This window comes from Calypte anna, chromosome 2 (genome assembly GCF_003957555.1).
Source record: "Calypte anna isolate BGI_N300 chromosome 2, bCalAnn1_v1.p, whole genome shotgun sequence".
NCBI classification, from domain to species: domain Eukaryota; kingdom Metazoa; phylum Chordata; class Aves; order Apodiformes; family Trochilidae; genus Calypte; species Calypte anna.
Window position 1 is genome coordinate 3,070,675 of NC_044245.1, and position 16,496 is coordinate 3,087,170.

At 50.4% G+C, this 16,496-nt stretch overlaps 1 protein-coding gene across 1 annotated transcript in view; it reads left to right on the forward strand.

The window, feature by feature from the left end:
* The first annotated feature begins 2,927 nt into the window (after positions 1 to 2,927).
* Positions 2,928 to 16,496, forward strand: part of LOC103529029 (gap junction gamma-1 protein) — a 31,882-nt gene continuing 18,313 nt past the window's right edge. The window contains exon 1 of the mRNA XM_008494443.2: positions 2,928 to 2,995. The gene's annotated coding sequence lies outside the window, so the exon portion shown is untranslated. The remainder of the gene's footprint in view (positions 2,996 to 16,496) is intronic.

Below are 16,496 nucleotides of genomic sequence, written 5' to 3' on the forward strand. Positions count from 1 at the left end.
TGGGCGCCTACAAAAGGATTTCCTGAAACAGTTTCTGCTGAGGGCGTTTTCCTCACCCAAAATCTGCTTGAAAAACTGTAATCTGGGCTGAAGTATCAGCTTGGGACTGTGTCAAGGGCAGCAGCAGCTGCAGGATCAAGTGCTGGGGGTTTCATCTCTTCTCCTCCTCCTCCTCCTCCTTCCCTGGCGCATCCTCTGAGTTAATTTCCTCCTATAAAAACCCTTTCTGGGAACATTTCCCCCCCATCCTGCACAGTCAGCCAGGCTGTTTCCCAGCTCTTTTCTCCCTGAAAAGCAGCTGGAGAGAAGAAATGCACTTGAAAAATTAAATGGGGGGGATGAAAACTTGGCTGCCACATCCCAGCTGTGCCGGCGAGGAGCAAGGACATCCCTTCTCCTTAAAACTGGGGAAAAAAAAACCCCAAAACAAGTTACTTTTGAGTAACTTTGAGGTGGGTGCTGCTAAAGAAACACCGTGGGACGTGCACTGGGTCCTGGGAGGATTAAGAGACTGAAGAACCAGCAGATTTTTACAGGTTTAGAGCTCCCTTCCTGTTGGATTTGCGAAGTTTTGGGGAGGTTTCTTTAAATTTCAGCCAGTGAAACCTCAGTGATTTTTGGACCTCTGGAAACCAAAGCTCACCCTGCAGCACGGGGGCCTTTAAGGAAAACATCAATTATTGTGAGATCAGCCAGAAAATCAGGCGAGCTGGCAAAGCAAAGGAGCAGATAATGCACCAAAGGTCACAGCCTGGGTTGGTGGCAATTATTTAATCCCTGCTCCTTGTGTTCAGGGCAACATCACCCCCACCTCCCCCTTCCCCCTTCATCTGGAGACCTGCACGGGGGGCAAAACCCTTTGGCTGAGAGCAGGAAGGGCTGGAGGAGGAGGAAAATGTCCCCTCTGTCCCCTTCCAGCTGTTTTCCAGCTGTTTTTCCAGCCCTTCTCCTCCCCTAGCAAAAAACGGGTGGGAAGAGGAGCAGAGGGATGAAGAGGGATGGGGATGGGGATTGGGATGGGGATGGGGCTGGCAGGGAGCCCCCAGCTACCAGAAAATACTAAAAATGCAGAGTTTGAGCAACGAGGGCAGCTTGGGGGTGGTCATTTAGACATGAAAATTAAGGTGGGGAAAGAGGGTTTGGATGCTGCTGTAGCTGTGAGGGCAGGACAAGTTTGCAGCTGTCTTCCCTTTCTGTTGGAATAGAAAAAATTAAAAATAAAACAAGGAAATCCAGCTCTGCTTCCCACCTCTCCTGCTCCAAGAACCTCTCTCTCTCTTGGCTATTATTAGCTCTAAGCCCTTAGACAATTTGAATTATTTTATTTTTCCCTTTGCATTGCTCGTGGTTCCTGAAACCATCACAAACTCCTTGATTTTTTTTTCCTGGACTTTTTTTGGTGGGTGCTTTTAAGGAAATAAAAAAGAAAAAAAGAAAAAAGAAATCCAGCTCTGCTTCCCACCTCTCCTGCTCCAAGGATCTCTCTTGGCTATCATTATCTCTTAACCCTTAGACAATTTAAATTATTTTATTTTTCCCTTTGGATTGTTCATGGTTCCTAAAACCATCACCATCTTCTCAATTTTTTTTCCTGGACTCTTTTTGGTGGGTTCTTATAAGGAAATAAATTTTAAAAAGAAAAAGGACAAATCCAGCTCTGCTTCCCACCTCTCCTGCTCCAAGAACCTCTCTCTCTCTTGGCTATTATTAGCTCTAAGCCCTTAGACAATTTAATTAATTTTTTTTTTCCCTTTGCATTGCTCGTGGTTCCTAAAACCATCACTGCCTTCTTGGTTGTTTTTCTGGGTTCTTATAAGGAAATAAATTTAAAAAAAAAAAGGAAAAATCCAGCTCTGCTTCCCACCTCTCCTGCTCCAAGAACCTCTCTCTCTTGGCTATTATTAGCTCTAAACCTTTAGACAATTTGATTTATATTATTTTTGTTTCCCTTTGCATTGCTCGTGGTTCCTGAAACCATCACAAACTCCTTGATTTTTTTTTCCTGGACTTTTTTTGGTGGGTGCTTTTAAGGAAATAAAAAAGAAAAAAGAAATCCAGCTCTGCTTCCCACCTCTCCTGCTCCAAGAACCTCTCTCTCTCTCGGCTGTTATTATCTCTAAACCTTTAGACAATTTGAATTATTTGATTTTTTTCCCTTTGCATTGCTCGTGGTTCCTAAAACCATCACTGTCTTCTTGGTTGTTTTTCTGGGTTGTTTTTCTGGGTTCTTATAAGAAATAAATTTAAAAAAAAAAAAAGGAAAAATCCAGCTCTGCTTCCCACCTCTCCTGCTCCAAGAACCTCTCTCTCTCTTGGCTATTATTAGCTCTAAACCTTTAGACAATTTAAATTATTTGATTTTTTTCCCTTTGGATTGTTCATGGTTCATAAAACCATCACCATCTTCTCAATTTTTTTTCCTGGACTCTTTTTGGTGGGTTCTTATAAGGAAATAAAAAAATAAATAATAAAAAAGGAAAAATCCAGCTCTGCTTCCCACCTCTCCTGCTCCAAGAACCTCTCTCTCTCTTGGCTGTCATTAGCTCTAAACCTTTAGACAATTTGATTTATATTATTTTTGTTTCCCTTTGCATTGCTCGTGGCTCCTGAAACCATCACTGCCTACTCGGATTTTTTTTTTTCTTTTTTTTTTTTTTTTTTTTTTTTTTTTTTTTTTTTTTTTTTGTGGGTGCTTATAAGGAAATTAAAAAAAAAAAAAAAAAAAAAGGAAAAAAAAACAAACTCAACAAACTAAATAAACCAAAGGCAAAGAACGAAGCCCTGGATTCCCGGGGCTGAGGATTCCAGCCTTGGAGGAGCTTCTCCCGGTGGAGGTCTCCACGTCACCGTCTCCAGCCGGGAGCAGCGGGAAGGGAGCGGAGTCCGGAGGGGTGGGAAGGGAGGAAAAGGTTTTCCAGGAGCCTTCAGGGGCTGCACCACGGCGGGGAAGGATGGGACGATTCTGCACAGGACTGAGCCCACCCAGAGCTTCTCCGTATGTTACTTTTATTATTTATTTTTTATCCTGCTGGTTTGTCGGGAGTTTTTGCGTTGTGGGGTTGAGGTTTTTTTTCCCCTCTGTTTTATTTTGCCGAGCGGCTGAATCCCGGTGCTTTGCAGACCCCTTCCCTCTGCTCCCCCCCTTCTTCCCTGCTCTTAATTTTCTGCTTTTTTTCCCCATCTCTTGGATGGGGAAAGGTTTTTTTTTTTTTTTTTTTTTCTGCTGGTGGCAGGAGTCACAACCTCCCTATTTGGAGTCAGTTGGGTGCACACTTTGTGAGGGCATAAATCATCCCCCGTGGTGCCAGGCAGGGCAGATCCAGCTCCAGGGAGTTTGGGATTAAACTCTCAGTGTCTGAGGTTTTTCCTGGTGGAAAATCCCTCAGTGCTCTGGGACTTTCTGACCCAGCTCCATCCCTAATCCTCCATCCCTCCCATCTCAGAGATGGGCAGAGGAAGATGCTTCAGGGTCTGGTTTTCCCTGGTCCTTTGGGTTATGTTTCTGAGATTTCTGCTGGCAGAGAAAATTTAGAATCATAGAATTGGCTGGGTTGGAAGGGACCTCAGAGATCATCAAGTCCAACCCTTGATCCACTCCCCCCGTGGTTCCCAGCCCATGGCACTCAGTGCCACATCCAGGCTCTTTGGAAATATCTCCAGACATGGAGAATCCACTACTTCCCTGGGCAGCCCATTCCAATGCCTGATCACCCTCTCCAGAAAGAAATTCTTTCTAATCTCCAACCTAAACCTCCCCTGGCACAACTTGAGACCCTGCCCTCTTGTCTTGCTGAGAGTTGTCTGGGAAAAGAGCCCAACCCCCCCCTGGCTCCAACCTCCTTTCAGGGAGTTGGAGAGAGTGATGAGGTCTCCCCTGAGCCTCCTCTTCTCCAGCCTCAACACCCCCAGCTCCCTCAGCCCTTCCTCACAGGACTTGTGCTGGATCCCTTCACAGCCTCCTTGCTCTTCTCTGGACCTGCTCCAGCACCTCAATCTCCTTCCTGAAGGGCTGAGGGGCCCAGAACTGGACACAGGACTCAAGCTGTGGCCTCACCAGGGCTGAGCACAGGGGCAGAATCCCTTCCCTGGACCTGCTGGCCACGCTGTTCCTGATCCAGCCCAGGATGCCATTGGCCTTCTTGGCCACCTGGGCACACTGCTGGCTTATGTTCAGCTTCCTGGCAATCCATCTGGGGCTCTGCAATGTGTTGGCTTTCAAAGCATGAGCTGAGGTGCCACCCATGGATCACAAACGGGTCTGGGAAGGCCGGACCAGCACCCATGGGAGCTCATCCCAGCAGAAAATGTGGTTTTGTGTCTCCAACCCCTGGACAAAAGGTCCATTGATCAGTTTATGTTCTCTGGAAGGTGCTTTTGTGTTGCTTTTAAAAACAACACCCAAGGATGTCAGCAAACTCCTCATCCTTGCATCTCCAAAGGGTTTCTTCCCTCCTGCTTTGGAAACTGAGGCACGGGGAGGGCAGTGGCTCAACAGCAGCAGCATCACCAGCAAGGATCATGAGGATGCTGAGCAGCACGAAGCTTTCCTTGGGAGAAATCTCTCCTGTTGGCTTCCAAACTCTTCTGGAGTGAGATCTCCTTCTCCAACTTGTGTCCCCCATCAGCTTCTTCAAGTCCCTTAGCTGAATTTTCTTTAGATCTGCTGCAGCTGCTGCATTTCTGTGGCCTTTATTAGTTCCATCCTCATTAAAATCCTGATTATCCTTGTGGTTGGGGCATGACCCTTAGCTACACCCACCCCACCTCCAGGTTTTTGGTATAATCACCGTAAATTTGGTTGCACCCAGCATTTATCCAGACATCCCTTGAGAGTGGGGGCTGCCAAGAGGGACCTCCTGACCCCTTCTGCTCCAGGCTGTGCCTCTTGTACACCCTGGGGGCTCCAGCTCCCATCCCAAAATGTTTCCATCTATTCCCAGCACTCAGTGGGAAGCAGAGTCCCCTGAGCCTTAGGAACCCACGGGCACCTCCTTCTTTCACTCAAATTACCTTCAAAAACCACAGCAGGGCAACTTCTCCTCTGCCAGGAGCCTCCTGAGGAAGCTGGAGGAAGGAAATCCCCAGCTCCAATGTGTCACAGGAATGTGGGAATGGGGGGAAAGGGACCCAGGGCTGGGGGGGAAGCTGGGTTTTGTGCTCCTGCAAGCTGTTTCTGAGACAATCCTTGGGGCTTGGCCAAGACTGAAATACCAGAAGAATTTATTATTACTTTTTTTTGGGGTGTGCGTCATAAGGAAACCCCTCCATCCCCTGTAAGGCAGGACCACAGCAACATTCCCTGGATTTCTGCAGGTCCAAACACTGCAGAGGACTCTCTCCTAATTTATGGCTTGTTTGGAGCTCTTCCACCCAAAGTTTATCCAACCAGCCCAAGGGTCATTTCTGAGGTTGTGCAGCTCCCTTTGACCCACTCTGTTTCTTGGAGATCTTGGTCAGTGGCCACAGAAACTGCCTTGATTTCTGCTCCTGGCTGCCAGGAAAAGAATAAAAAAAAAAAAAAAAAAAGGAGTTTGTGCAGGGTTGCTGCATGAAACCCAGGGCCAGAGCTGTAGGGGAGAGGGGAAATGGGTGGAAAACAAGGTGCCCCCTCCTATAAATTCATGAAGGTGCAGGAGGTTAATTGGTGTTTCACTTCTAACTCAACTCTTTCACCTCTAACTTTGCTAAAGCAATTTTTTCCTCTCTTATTTTTGTCTCTGTAGAAGGGCCTGGTGGTGTTTTTGGGTGCTGTGGGATGTCCCAGCTGCCTTCCCAAAAGGTGGGGGGACCCTGGGGCTGCCTGCCAGGTGCCCTGGGATGTCCCTGAGGGGTGAGGTGGTTCTGTACAGGGGGCTTGGAAATCCCAGGAGATCTTCACAGCCTCTTCTGTGCTCACCCAGGGGTCAGAGCAGTCTCCTGGGGAGGATCCCAACCTCCCCAGGTCACTGGTGGGTGCAGGGATGAAGGGGATGCTGAGGAAGGGGGGGACTGATGGGAATCTTGAGGTTGAGTTGTGCAACTGGAGGGCAACAGAGGCTGAAAGTATCTCAGAAGGTCATGGAGCAGAGCCAAGTTTGATGTTGGATGAAGCTGCCCAGGGCCCTGTCTAGTCGAGTTATCTCCAAAGGTGGAGATCCCACAAGCTCCCTGTGCCAGTGTTTGTCATGGAGACCTGGATTTCATATCCACTTGGGAGTTTTTCTGGCTGCAGCTTGGCCCTTCAGTGTGCACTTTGGAGAAGCATCTGCACCACCTTCTCTGCACCCTCCCACCAGGCAGCTCTAAGATCAGGTCACTCAGAAACTTGGCCAGTTGAGTTTTGAGATCCCACCACCTCCTCTCTGGGCAGTTTTTTCTCATATCTGACAGTTTAGTTCTGGTTTGGTTTGTTTCTTAAAACAAGGTATTGAAAATAATCTGGACCACATCCTCTCACACACCCACAAGGTCCCTTTCTCATCTCCAGGCTGATCAGACCCAGCTCTTTCTGCCTCTTTCTTGGACATCCCATTCTCCAAGAAAAACTTTGGAAGTCTCTGCAGGACTCTCTCCAGTGCCCTTCTTGTACTGGGGAGCCCCAGACTGGGCACAGATCTGGTTGGGGTCTTACAGGAGCAGAACAGAGAGGATCAGAGCAGCCCTCACACCACAGCTCAGTGTAGGGGTGGCCTTGGTGATGACTGACATCCAGCCTGAGCACCAGGACTCTTGTTCCTTGTCTTCAGAGCTGTGTCCTCTGTCCTGTGTCCTCTCCCTCCACCATTCTGCTTTTGCCTCTGTAGGATTTCACCTGGCTCCCACCAACCCATTTCTCCATCCTACTGAGGTCCCCCAACTCAGCAGTGCTGCCCCATCCCTGCTGTCTCCTGCTTCCCCACAACTTGGGGGGCTGTCCCCAGGCTCAGTCCCATCACCTGGATCATTAATGACACTCAGCAGCCTTGGCCATCATTCCTGGGAGATGCCACCACCATGGAAAGATGTCCCAATGGAAGGAAGGTGGAGGGAACCCAGCAGCATCATCAGTTCCATGGAGACCAGGATGGTGCTGGTGGTCAGGGGACCCTCCTTTCTGAGGGATTTTACATCCAGCATCCCCATTTCAGCCAAATTCAGACCCATTTGGACCCAGCAAGGGCTGAGGGGTCTCGGTGCCTCCCGAGGCTGCGTTTCTCCTTTGCTTCCTTCTTCCTGACCACAACTTTTCCAACCTTTCTTAAACACACTCTGGGCCAAGAGCTTTACAGGTGTGTTCAGAGCACCTTTCAAACACGAGGTGGAGGCCAGCAAGCTGCAGGTGGCACCAGTAAGATGTAAATGGCCCAAACCACTGGAAACCAGCCCAGAAATGCTGCCAGGAGCCACCACGCTGAAGCATCCCTGCCAGCTCCTGCCTGGCCCTGAGGACCTCTGGGTGCAGAGTTAATCCACCCCACCACCCCCAGTGACATTCTCTAGGGATTTCAGCCCTGGAGAACACCCTTCTGTCCATCCCAGAAGCTTCTGCTCTGGAAATCCTGATGCTGATTCAAACATGAGCCTGAGCCAAATTCCTCCAGGCACGTTTTTATCATCTTTTTTTTTTTTCCTCTTTTTTTTTTCTTTTGTTGTTAGCTTTTTATTTTCCTGCTTGGGGGGGACAATGACATTCCTCTGCCCAACCCTTTCCTCCCTGCTCCCAGACAGAAATAGTTAAGCAGCATCACTGGGAGATGAAACGTCCTCCAGATGAATGTCCTCTGTTTCCTTTCCAGGCCAGGCAGCTCCCCCCTTGCCAAGCCCTGGGGAGTAGTAGCTATCTAGTGACATGATGTCCCTCCCTTCCAGTGACCTGGTGGCCTCTGCAAGTGCTGCCAATGTCCCTTGGGGGCTTTCTGCAGCAGGAGAGCAGCCTTTTCCTCTCCTCTTTGTGATGGGTGGGGTGGAAGATGTGAGGCAGGTCAAGCTCTGGAGAGCATCAAATCAAACCAGATCAAGGTAATCAAAAAGAAGTGATGCTGGAGGAGAGGAAGGAAAGAAGGGAAAAAGAAGCTGTGGAAGAACCTCATTTGATAATCTGGTTTCTCCTGGGATCCTTCAGGAAAGGGGAAACCACCCCAAGCACCCAAACTCCAGGGGATGCAGCTGAGCCACCCTGGGCTGGTTTTGGTTGCCCACGTTTGGGTCATTGGAGATGCTCCAACACATTGAAGGGATCCAGCACAAATCCTGTGAGGAAGGGCTGAGGGAGCTGGGGGTGTTGAGGCTGGAGAAGAGGAGGCTCAGGGGAGACCTCATCACTCTCTCCAACTCCCTGAAAGGAGGTTGGAGCCAGGGGGGGGTCAGGCTCTATCAGTGAGACAAGAGGCCATGGGCTTCAGCTCTGCCAGGGGAGGGTGAGGTTGGAGATGAGGAAGAAATTCTTTGCAGAGAGGGTGCTCAGACACTGGAATGGGCTGCCCAGGGAGGGGGTGGATTCTCCATCCCTGGAGGTTTTTAAGAAGAGACTGGATGTGGCACTGAGTACCATGGGCTGGGAACCACGGGGGGAGTGGATCAAGGGTTGGACTTGATGATCCCAGAGCTCCTTTCCAACCCGGATGATGCTGTGTTTAGTTATGCCTGGGGTGTGCTGCTGGTTTGTGAGGTGTTCCAGCTGCTGGAGCAGCAATGGGGAGGTCAGGAGGAGCTGCTTGGAGCTCCTGGAGCCACTTGTCCAAGGACACCCCAGGGAATGCTGCCTTGGTCATGTTCTTGGCTTCTTTTCGCAGGAGGTGGCTGCTCTCAGACTGCAAACTGCCCAGAAAAAGCACATTTTAAAGTGGCAGGGCTGGATGGAGACAGGCAAGAAAGTCTTTGCTTAAGGGGTGAGCCATAGCTCCAGCTCCTGGTTGAACAGATCCAGAGGTTTGCAATGGGATGGACGTGGCGTTCATGGGGAACAAGGATTTGGTGGAGCTTGGGGTGCATGGAGCCCTTCCCAGTGTCCCCATGCAGGCAGAGGTGAAGAGCTCCAATGGAGCAAAGCTTCCTAGGACATCCTTTGCCCAGAGAGGTTGTGGATCCCCTTCCTTGGAGGTGTTCAGGACCAGGTTGGATGGGGCTTGGAGCAACCTGGGCTGGTGGGAGGTGTCCCTCTCCCTTCAGAACTCACCAGGTTGCTGCAGGGTTTGACCAAAGCTGAAGATCCAGTGGCAAATGCTGGAATTTTTGCTCTTCTCCTTCAATCCTCAAGGTCAGCATGAGCTGGGGGAGTGTGTAGTGCACTTCTGAAGCTGGTTTGCAGGACACTCTTACTTCTGGGTGTTCCAGCAGAGAGGGATGCCCAGGAAAACAGGAGGAGATGGATGCAGCCAGGTCAGGAGGAGAGCAACAAGAGGCTTTCTGCAAGAAATCCTATGTCTAACAGCAAACACATGCAAGGTTTCACCACCAAGACGTTGCCTGGAGCTCATTTATTTACCCTGGGGTCCTTTTGATTTATTTATTTAGGACCAGAGATCCCGAGGTGGGAGGATGAGGAGGAAGCTCTGCTCCCAGCAGCTGCTTTCTCACAAACTTTTTGCACCAGTTTGTCTCCTGGCTTCAGATCCCCTCCTGGCAGCTTTTTTAGCCATTCCAAGAATTATGTTGGGTTTTTTTTTAATATTTCTGGTGAGGGTGAGCTCCAACCCATGATTTACAGGGAATTTTTTCCGTGGTGTTTATGTTGGAAGCCCGGGGTTTGTGTACAGTTTGGAATATTCTCTGCAGCCTCTTATCACCAGAACTTCAAAACAAGGGAGCCCTTGATGAAAGTCCTGAGCTAATTAAAGCAAAGGGTTGATTTAGGGCCATGCAAAGTGCCTGAGGCCTCCTGCCTGGCTCAGAGAGGTTGCTGCAGCCTCTGGGCCCCATGTGGGAAGGAGAAACCATCATCCCACCCCTCATCCTGGTGGGAATCCATCTGGATTTAGCTGTAGCGCTGATGAAGGATGTGCCTGGTACCCAAAGGGCCAGGTGGAGATGCTTGGGGGCTGCTGGCCATGCTCACAGCATCCCTGAGCTGGCAGAACAAGGTGATCAGATGGTGATGGAAGAGAGATGGAGAGCTGGGGAGACCTCCAGAAGTGAGAGCCTCAATGTGCTGCTTTTACAGCCCAACCCCAGCTCATCCATGCACTCAGATCCCTCGTGCTGCTTGTAGGATGCAGCTCATCCCATTTCCACTCCCATCCCTCCTCCTCTTAATCCTTTGCTAGGAGCTCAGTGGCACAGCTCATGGGTTGGTAAAAGTAGAGACTTGAGTGAGATCCCACCCCACTAATTCTGGATGGAGAGTGTCCAGAGAAGGGAATGGAGCTGGGGAAGGGTCTGGAGCAGAAATCAGGAGCAGCTGAGGGAGCTGGGGGTGTTGATCCTGGAGCAGAGGAGGCTGAGGGGAGACCTTCTGGCTCTCTGCAACCCCCTGAGAGGAGGTTGGAGCCAGGGGGGGTTTGGGCTCTGCTCCCAAGGAAGAAGTGATGGGACAAGAGAAATTTCCTCAAGTTGTGCCAGGGGAGGTTTAGGTTGGAGATTAGAAAGAATTTCTTTCTGGAGAGGGTGATCAGGCATTGGAATGGGCTGCCCAGGGAAGTAGTGGATTCTCCGTGTCTGGAGATATTTCAAAAGAGACTGGATGTGGCACTGAGTGCCATGGGCTGGGAACTGCAGTGGTAGTGGATCAAGGGTTGGACTTGATGATCTCTGAGGTCCCTTCCAACCCAGCCAATTCTGTGATTCTATGATCACCCACCCACACCCTTGCAATATTTTTCCAAGAAACTACTGGAGCTTCCAGGCAAAAGGGCAATTTATCCCAGACCAGTTGCTTGGGAAGGATCCTGGCTTGCTTTAGGCAACCTACTTGATGTATCTTACTAAGTGTATCCTGTTAGGAAGGGAGGAGAGAAAGCCCCAGCATTATGGGCATCTCCAGGTGCCTCCAATTTAGTTGTATGCATGAGAAATCTGAGCAAATCTGCTTGAAACTGGTTTACTGGAGCAGGTATATTTCTATTTTAAGAGATTTCTGATTATCTCTGAGTCTCCACAGCACCATTTAAAAACAACCCCCCAAAAAATCCACCCTACTCCTGCTACTGGTAGTAAAAATGTTGTTTGGTGTGAACCTCTATTGACCTGTGCTGGTACTGAGAGAAACCTTACACTAGGGGAGTCCATCCTGCTGTTATTCCTTCTAATAATGGGAAGCTTCCAAAACCCAAGCCAAAATAAATATTTGTAGCAAAGGCTGCCTGGAGGGAGTCAGGGTGGGCAGGAATGCTGCTGCCACCAGGCAGGAGGTGACATCACCCGGATTCCTGTGCTGAGGAATGCAGGATTTGTCCCTCTTCCACAATGGCTTTGCACAAACAGACCTGCCCAGGGATGCATTTTTTTCACCCAGCCCCTTCCCTCCCACAGCAGAGAGGCCAAATGTCTCCCCCCACATCCCTACATCCCCACCAGAGCTCTTGTATGGACATGAAAAAGGAGGAAATTGGTGATGCCCCAAGTGGCAGATGAAAACAGTCAGGATTTTATAAGATGCTGGAAGCTGGTGGAGAAGTGATCACTTGGGAGGAGATTCTCCCCTTCTACTCACTCCCAAAGCTCCACTTCCCAGAGGAGGCCATGAGGATGATCCAAAGATGGAGCAGCTCAGGCTGAGAAAGTTGGGATTGTTCAGCCTGGAGAAGAGAAGGCTCCAGGGAGACCTTGGAGCACCTTCCAGTGCCTGAAGGGGCTCCAGGAAAGATGGGGAGGGATTTTATTTGCAAGAGCATGAAGTGATGGAATGAGGGGTTATGGGCCTATACTGGAAGAGAGGAGATTTAGGTTGGACATTAGGAAAAAAATCTTCACTATGAGGCTGGTGAGACCCTGGAACAGGTTGTCCAGGGAAGCTGTGGCTGTTCCATCCCTGGAAGTGTTCCAGGCCAGGTTGGATGGGGCTTGGAGCAGCCTGGGCTGGTGGGAGGTGTCCCTGCCCATGGCAGGGGGGTTGGAATGAGATGATCTCTAAAGTCTCTTCAAACTCAAACCATTCTATAATTCTGTGACTTCTCCTTGGGGCTTGGCCAGGATGGGGAAGGTGACTGACAGGCTGAGTGTGTGTGGAGGTGCAAGAGGGGGATGTGTCCACTGCTCCATGGTGATCCCATTCCTTGTTCCTATGAGCTGACCACACCATCTGTGTGATGACTGAAGTGTGTTGGACTCCATGATCCTTCTAGATCCTTTCAGCAGATCCAAGGAAGTGATTCTGCCCCTGTGCTCAGCGCTGGTGAGGCCACACCTCGAGTCCTGTGTCCAGTTCTCCCCTCCAGGAAGGATATCGAGGTCCTGGAGCAGGTCCAGAGAAGAGCAAGGAGGCTGTGAAGGGATCCAGCACAAGTCCTGTGAGGAAGGGCTGAGGGAGCTGGGGGTGTTGAGGCTGGAGAAGAGGAGGCTCAGGGGAGACCTCATCACTCTCTCCAACTCCCTGAAAGGAGGTTGGAGCCAGGGGGGGGTTGGGCTCTTTTCCCAGGCAACTCTCAGCAAGACAAGAGGGCACAAAGGGTCTCAAGTTGTGCCAGGGGAGGTTTAGGTTGGAGATGAGAAAGAATTTCTTTCTGGAGAGGGTGATCAGGCATTGGAATGGGCTGCCCAGGGAAGTAGTGGATTCTCCGTGTCTGGAGATATTTCAAAAGAGACTGGATGTGGCACTGAGTGCCATGGGCTGGGAACTGCAGCAGTAGTGGATCGAGGGTTGGACTTGATGATCTCTGAGATCACTTCCAACTCAGCCAATTCTATGATTTTATGATTTGAACTTGAGATATTTGATGATCCTGTGACTAGAACAGATTCCCTGGACATGCAGAGCACCCTGGATAACCCATTCCTTGCTTACTCTGGTAGGGCTGACTCTCAAACCAAGCCACAATTCACCCTCCATACAAGCTGAGCATCTCCACATCCCATCTCCTGTCCCTTGAGCTTACACCTTTCCACCCCTGACTCTGCCTTGGCCCCAGCTCCTGCAAACACCCCTGGAAACTCCCAGTCACTGCTATGCAGATGTCACCAGCACTTCCAGCAGCAGGGAAGGGGTCAGTTCCTCTGGGCTGGAGGCTGTGGCCCTCATTTCAATACCTGGAACTAGGTGTAGTTCAGCTGCCTCCCCCCTCTTTAGGAGTCCAAAGGAGTGATTTAGTGGTTGGAAAGACCCAAAGTTTGTTGCTTTGTTTTTTTTTGCTCTCAGTGCCTGCAAAAGGATGGCTGGCAGGAAACAAAATGCTGCTCTCCAAGGCAGGGCTGGGTTTGCTTTAATTTTCCACCAGGTTTGGGAAATTCTTGGCTATTACAACTGGACAATTCAATCCTCTGGCCAAAAGAGAAAAACCCACTGGGTCAGCTGGATTTTTGAAGCTGGGGTGGAGTGAGGAGCTTTGAGTAGGGAGCAGCAGAGTCAGGGTCCTCTGGATCTGGAGTCCTGAAGGTGGTGAGAAGGGGCAGGAAAAGGCCTGTTCATTTTTGGAGAATAGATAAAACCAGTTGGGATGGACACAGAGGGGAAGCTGGGATCACATCAGGGTGATGCAATGATTTTTTGCTCTTGGATATAGGCAGGAGAGAAACATCTAAGCAGGAGGCAATGGTGTAGCTGGTTGGGGAGAAGTGCCAGAGGGGACAGGGTGGCAAGACCATGGGGGAGATGTGGGACTTGATGGCCTTGGTTTGGGTGTTATCTTCCAGCAGGATAAATCCCTTTCCCTCACCACATCTTTGCCACCCTCCATCACAGGGCTGTGTCTGGGGCTACTGGAGGGAGCTGATGGTTTGCAGGGCTGAAATGGGCTCCAGAGGGTGGAGGCTCCCAAGCTTTGAGGACCCAAACAGCACAACGATTGATGAAAATCTTCTCTCAAATGACTCAAGGAAGCTCAGAGGCTCCATGGGCATCACAGCTCAGGGAGTTGGGTGCCACCAAATCATCTGCGGGACTCTGGGTTCAGCTCCTGGCTGCACAAAGGGCCCTCAGGACTCTGTCCATCTGTGTGCAAAGCAACCAACCTTCCAGTGATGCTGCAGAACAGGATTTTGGGGTTTGGTTCATATCCCTTAAGTTGTTGCTTCTTGATCTTTCTTGGAAAGACAGATGGGGTTGTGGTTTCTGACTTATTTCAGTCTGAAGGCTAAAGGGAAGATGACTTGGAGAGGAAAGGAGGGAAAGACCAGAGATGGAAAGTGTGAATTTTCAAGCAGAACCTCCCACAACTTCTTTGCTCAGCTTCTGGTAATGGCCAGGTCCCTGATTGCAGTTGTTCACTCCAGAAAAATTCCAGAGGGTTTCCTGGAATATCAAAATGTGAGGGGCTGGATGCCCAGGCAGTGATCACCATCAGAACCACAGCAAAGAGGTTGGAGCAGCAGGAAACCTAAATGTGTCCCAGGAGGTGCCTGTAGGTCAGAACCCCAGACTGGTCATTTCTGAAGGGCTTTTACTGCAAAGTGGAGGAGGATCAAGGGTGGGTTTTGGTTTCTTTTGCACCCCCTTTCCACTGCTTCCTCTTTGAACTTTATCACAGAATCACCAAATGGTTTGGGTTGGAAGAAACCTTGAAGATCATCAAGATCCAATCCCCCTGCCACGAGCAGGGACACCTCCCCCTTGTCCCTTAAAAAACTGAGCAATGTTCAAAGTAGCAGAGGAGCCTGAACCAGCTCTGGTGCTTGGAAAGGTCGTCACCTTCAAGACCATCTTATTGTATAAACAAAGAGAAAAACCTCATCCAGCTCTCCACTCCTTTTGGGTCCTGGATCAGCCCCAAACACTGGAGCATCACTGGCTCAACCCCAGGTCCCTGGCCCTCCATCAACTGCAGAGGATCCCCTGTGTAAAAGGCATGGAAGGGCTGTCCACCTCCTCCTCCCATGGCCTCTCCCCCCCTTTCCCTTTCCTCTTCAACGTGCTCATTCATGAAAAAATATCTGTTGGATGGAGGTGAGGAAGAGGAATTAATGTTGGCTCATTTTTTCCCTGCTTGTTGGCCAAGGGAGGCTGTAGGCTCTGGGGGTTTTCAGCTTTGTTTTCACAGCTGGATTTGCTGTTACCCTTTCCTCTCTCCAGCTTTTTATTGCTGTTCACTCCCTGGAGCAAACCTGTTGCCCAGCAGTGTCCTCAATGGTGTTGTAGCACAGCCTGGTGCTGGCATCCCGTGGGGTGGTGGCCGTGGGTTTCCAGCTTGGGACCCAGGACCTGCACAGCCCCTCGTGTTCCCTAAGGACTGAGACCCTCAGAGGTCCTTCAGAGAGACCCCTGAATGGGTCCTGTGGCCAGGAGGGGAATGATACAGTGAGGAAGGTGCCATCCTATGATCGTTCTCTGCACCTGGATGCAGCCCAGGTCTCCCGGATCCTTCCCACCTGGAGTGAAGGTTGATGGACCAGCATGGTCCATCCTATGGTAGCCAGATTTCCTGGATTCTTCCCAGAGGGAGTAAAAGCTGATGGGCATCAGGGATCAAAGTGGTCCATGCTCTGGTAGCCAGATCTTCTGGATCCTTCCCAGATGGAGTGAGGGGCAGTGTGGGGACCAGTGTGGTCCATGCCCTGGTAGCCAGATCTCCTGGCTCCTTCCCAGATGGACTGAAGGCTGATGGGCTGAAGGGACCAGCTTGATCCATGCTCTGGTAGCCAGATCTTCTGGAACCTCCCCATCTGGAGTGAAGGGCAGCAGGGACCAGTGTGGTCCATCCTATGGTAGCCAGATCTCCTGCATCCTTCCCAGTTGGACTGAAGTCTGAACGGACCAGCTTGATCCATGATCCATGATCTCCTAGATCCTTCCCATCTGGAGTGAAGGCTGATGGGCAGCAGGGACCAGCTTGGTCCATGCTGTGGTAGGACAGGTCAGGCAGCAGGACTGGGGGACAGTGTCTGTCTGGGCCTGGTGGAGGTGGTGTAGGGGTTGGTGGTGCTTGTGTAAGGGCTGATGGTGTGGGTGTAAGGTTCAGTGGTGCTGGTGTAGGGTTTGGTTAATTGAGTGCAGGTGTAGACGTTGGTGGTGCTGGTGTAGACCTTGGTGGTTCTGGTGTGGGGTTTGGTGGTTCTGGTGTAGGATTTGGTGGTGCTGGTATGAAGTTTGGTGGTGCTGGTTTAGGGTTTGGTGATACTGGTGTAGGGTTTGGTGGCACTGGTGTAGGGCTTGGTTAATTGGGTGCTGGTGTAGGGTTTGGTAGTGCTGGTGTAGGGTTTGGTGGTACTGGTGTAGGGTTTGGTGGTACTTGTGTAGGGATTGGTGTAGGATTTGGTGTTGCTGCTGTAGGGTTTGGTGGTGCTCGTGTAGAGTTTGGTTGATTGGGTGCTGGTTTAAAGTTTGGTGGTGCTGGTGTAGACTTTGTTTAATTGGGTACTGGTGTAGGGTTTGGTTAATTGGATGCTGGTATAGAGTTTGGGGGTGCTGGTGTAGGGTTTGGTGGTACTGGTATGAAGTTTGGTGGTACTGGTGT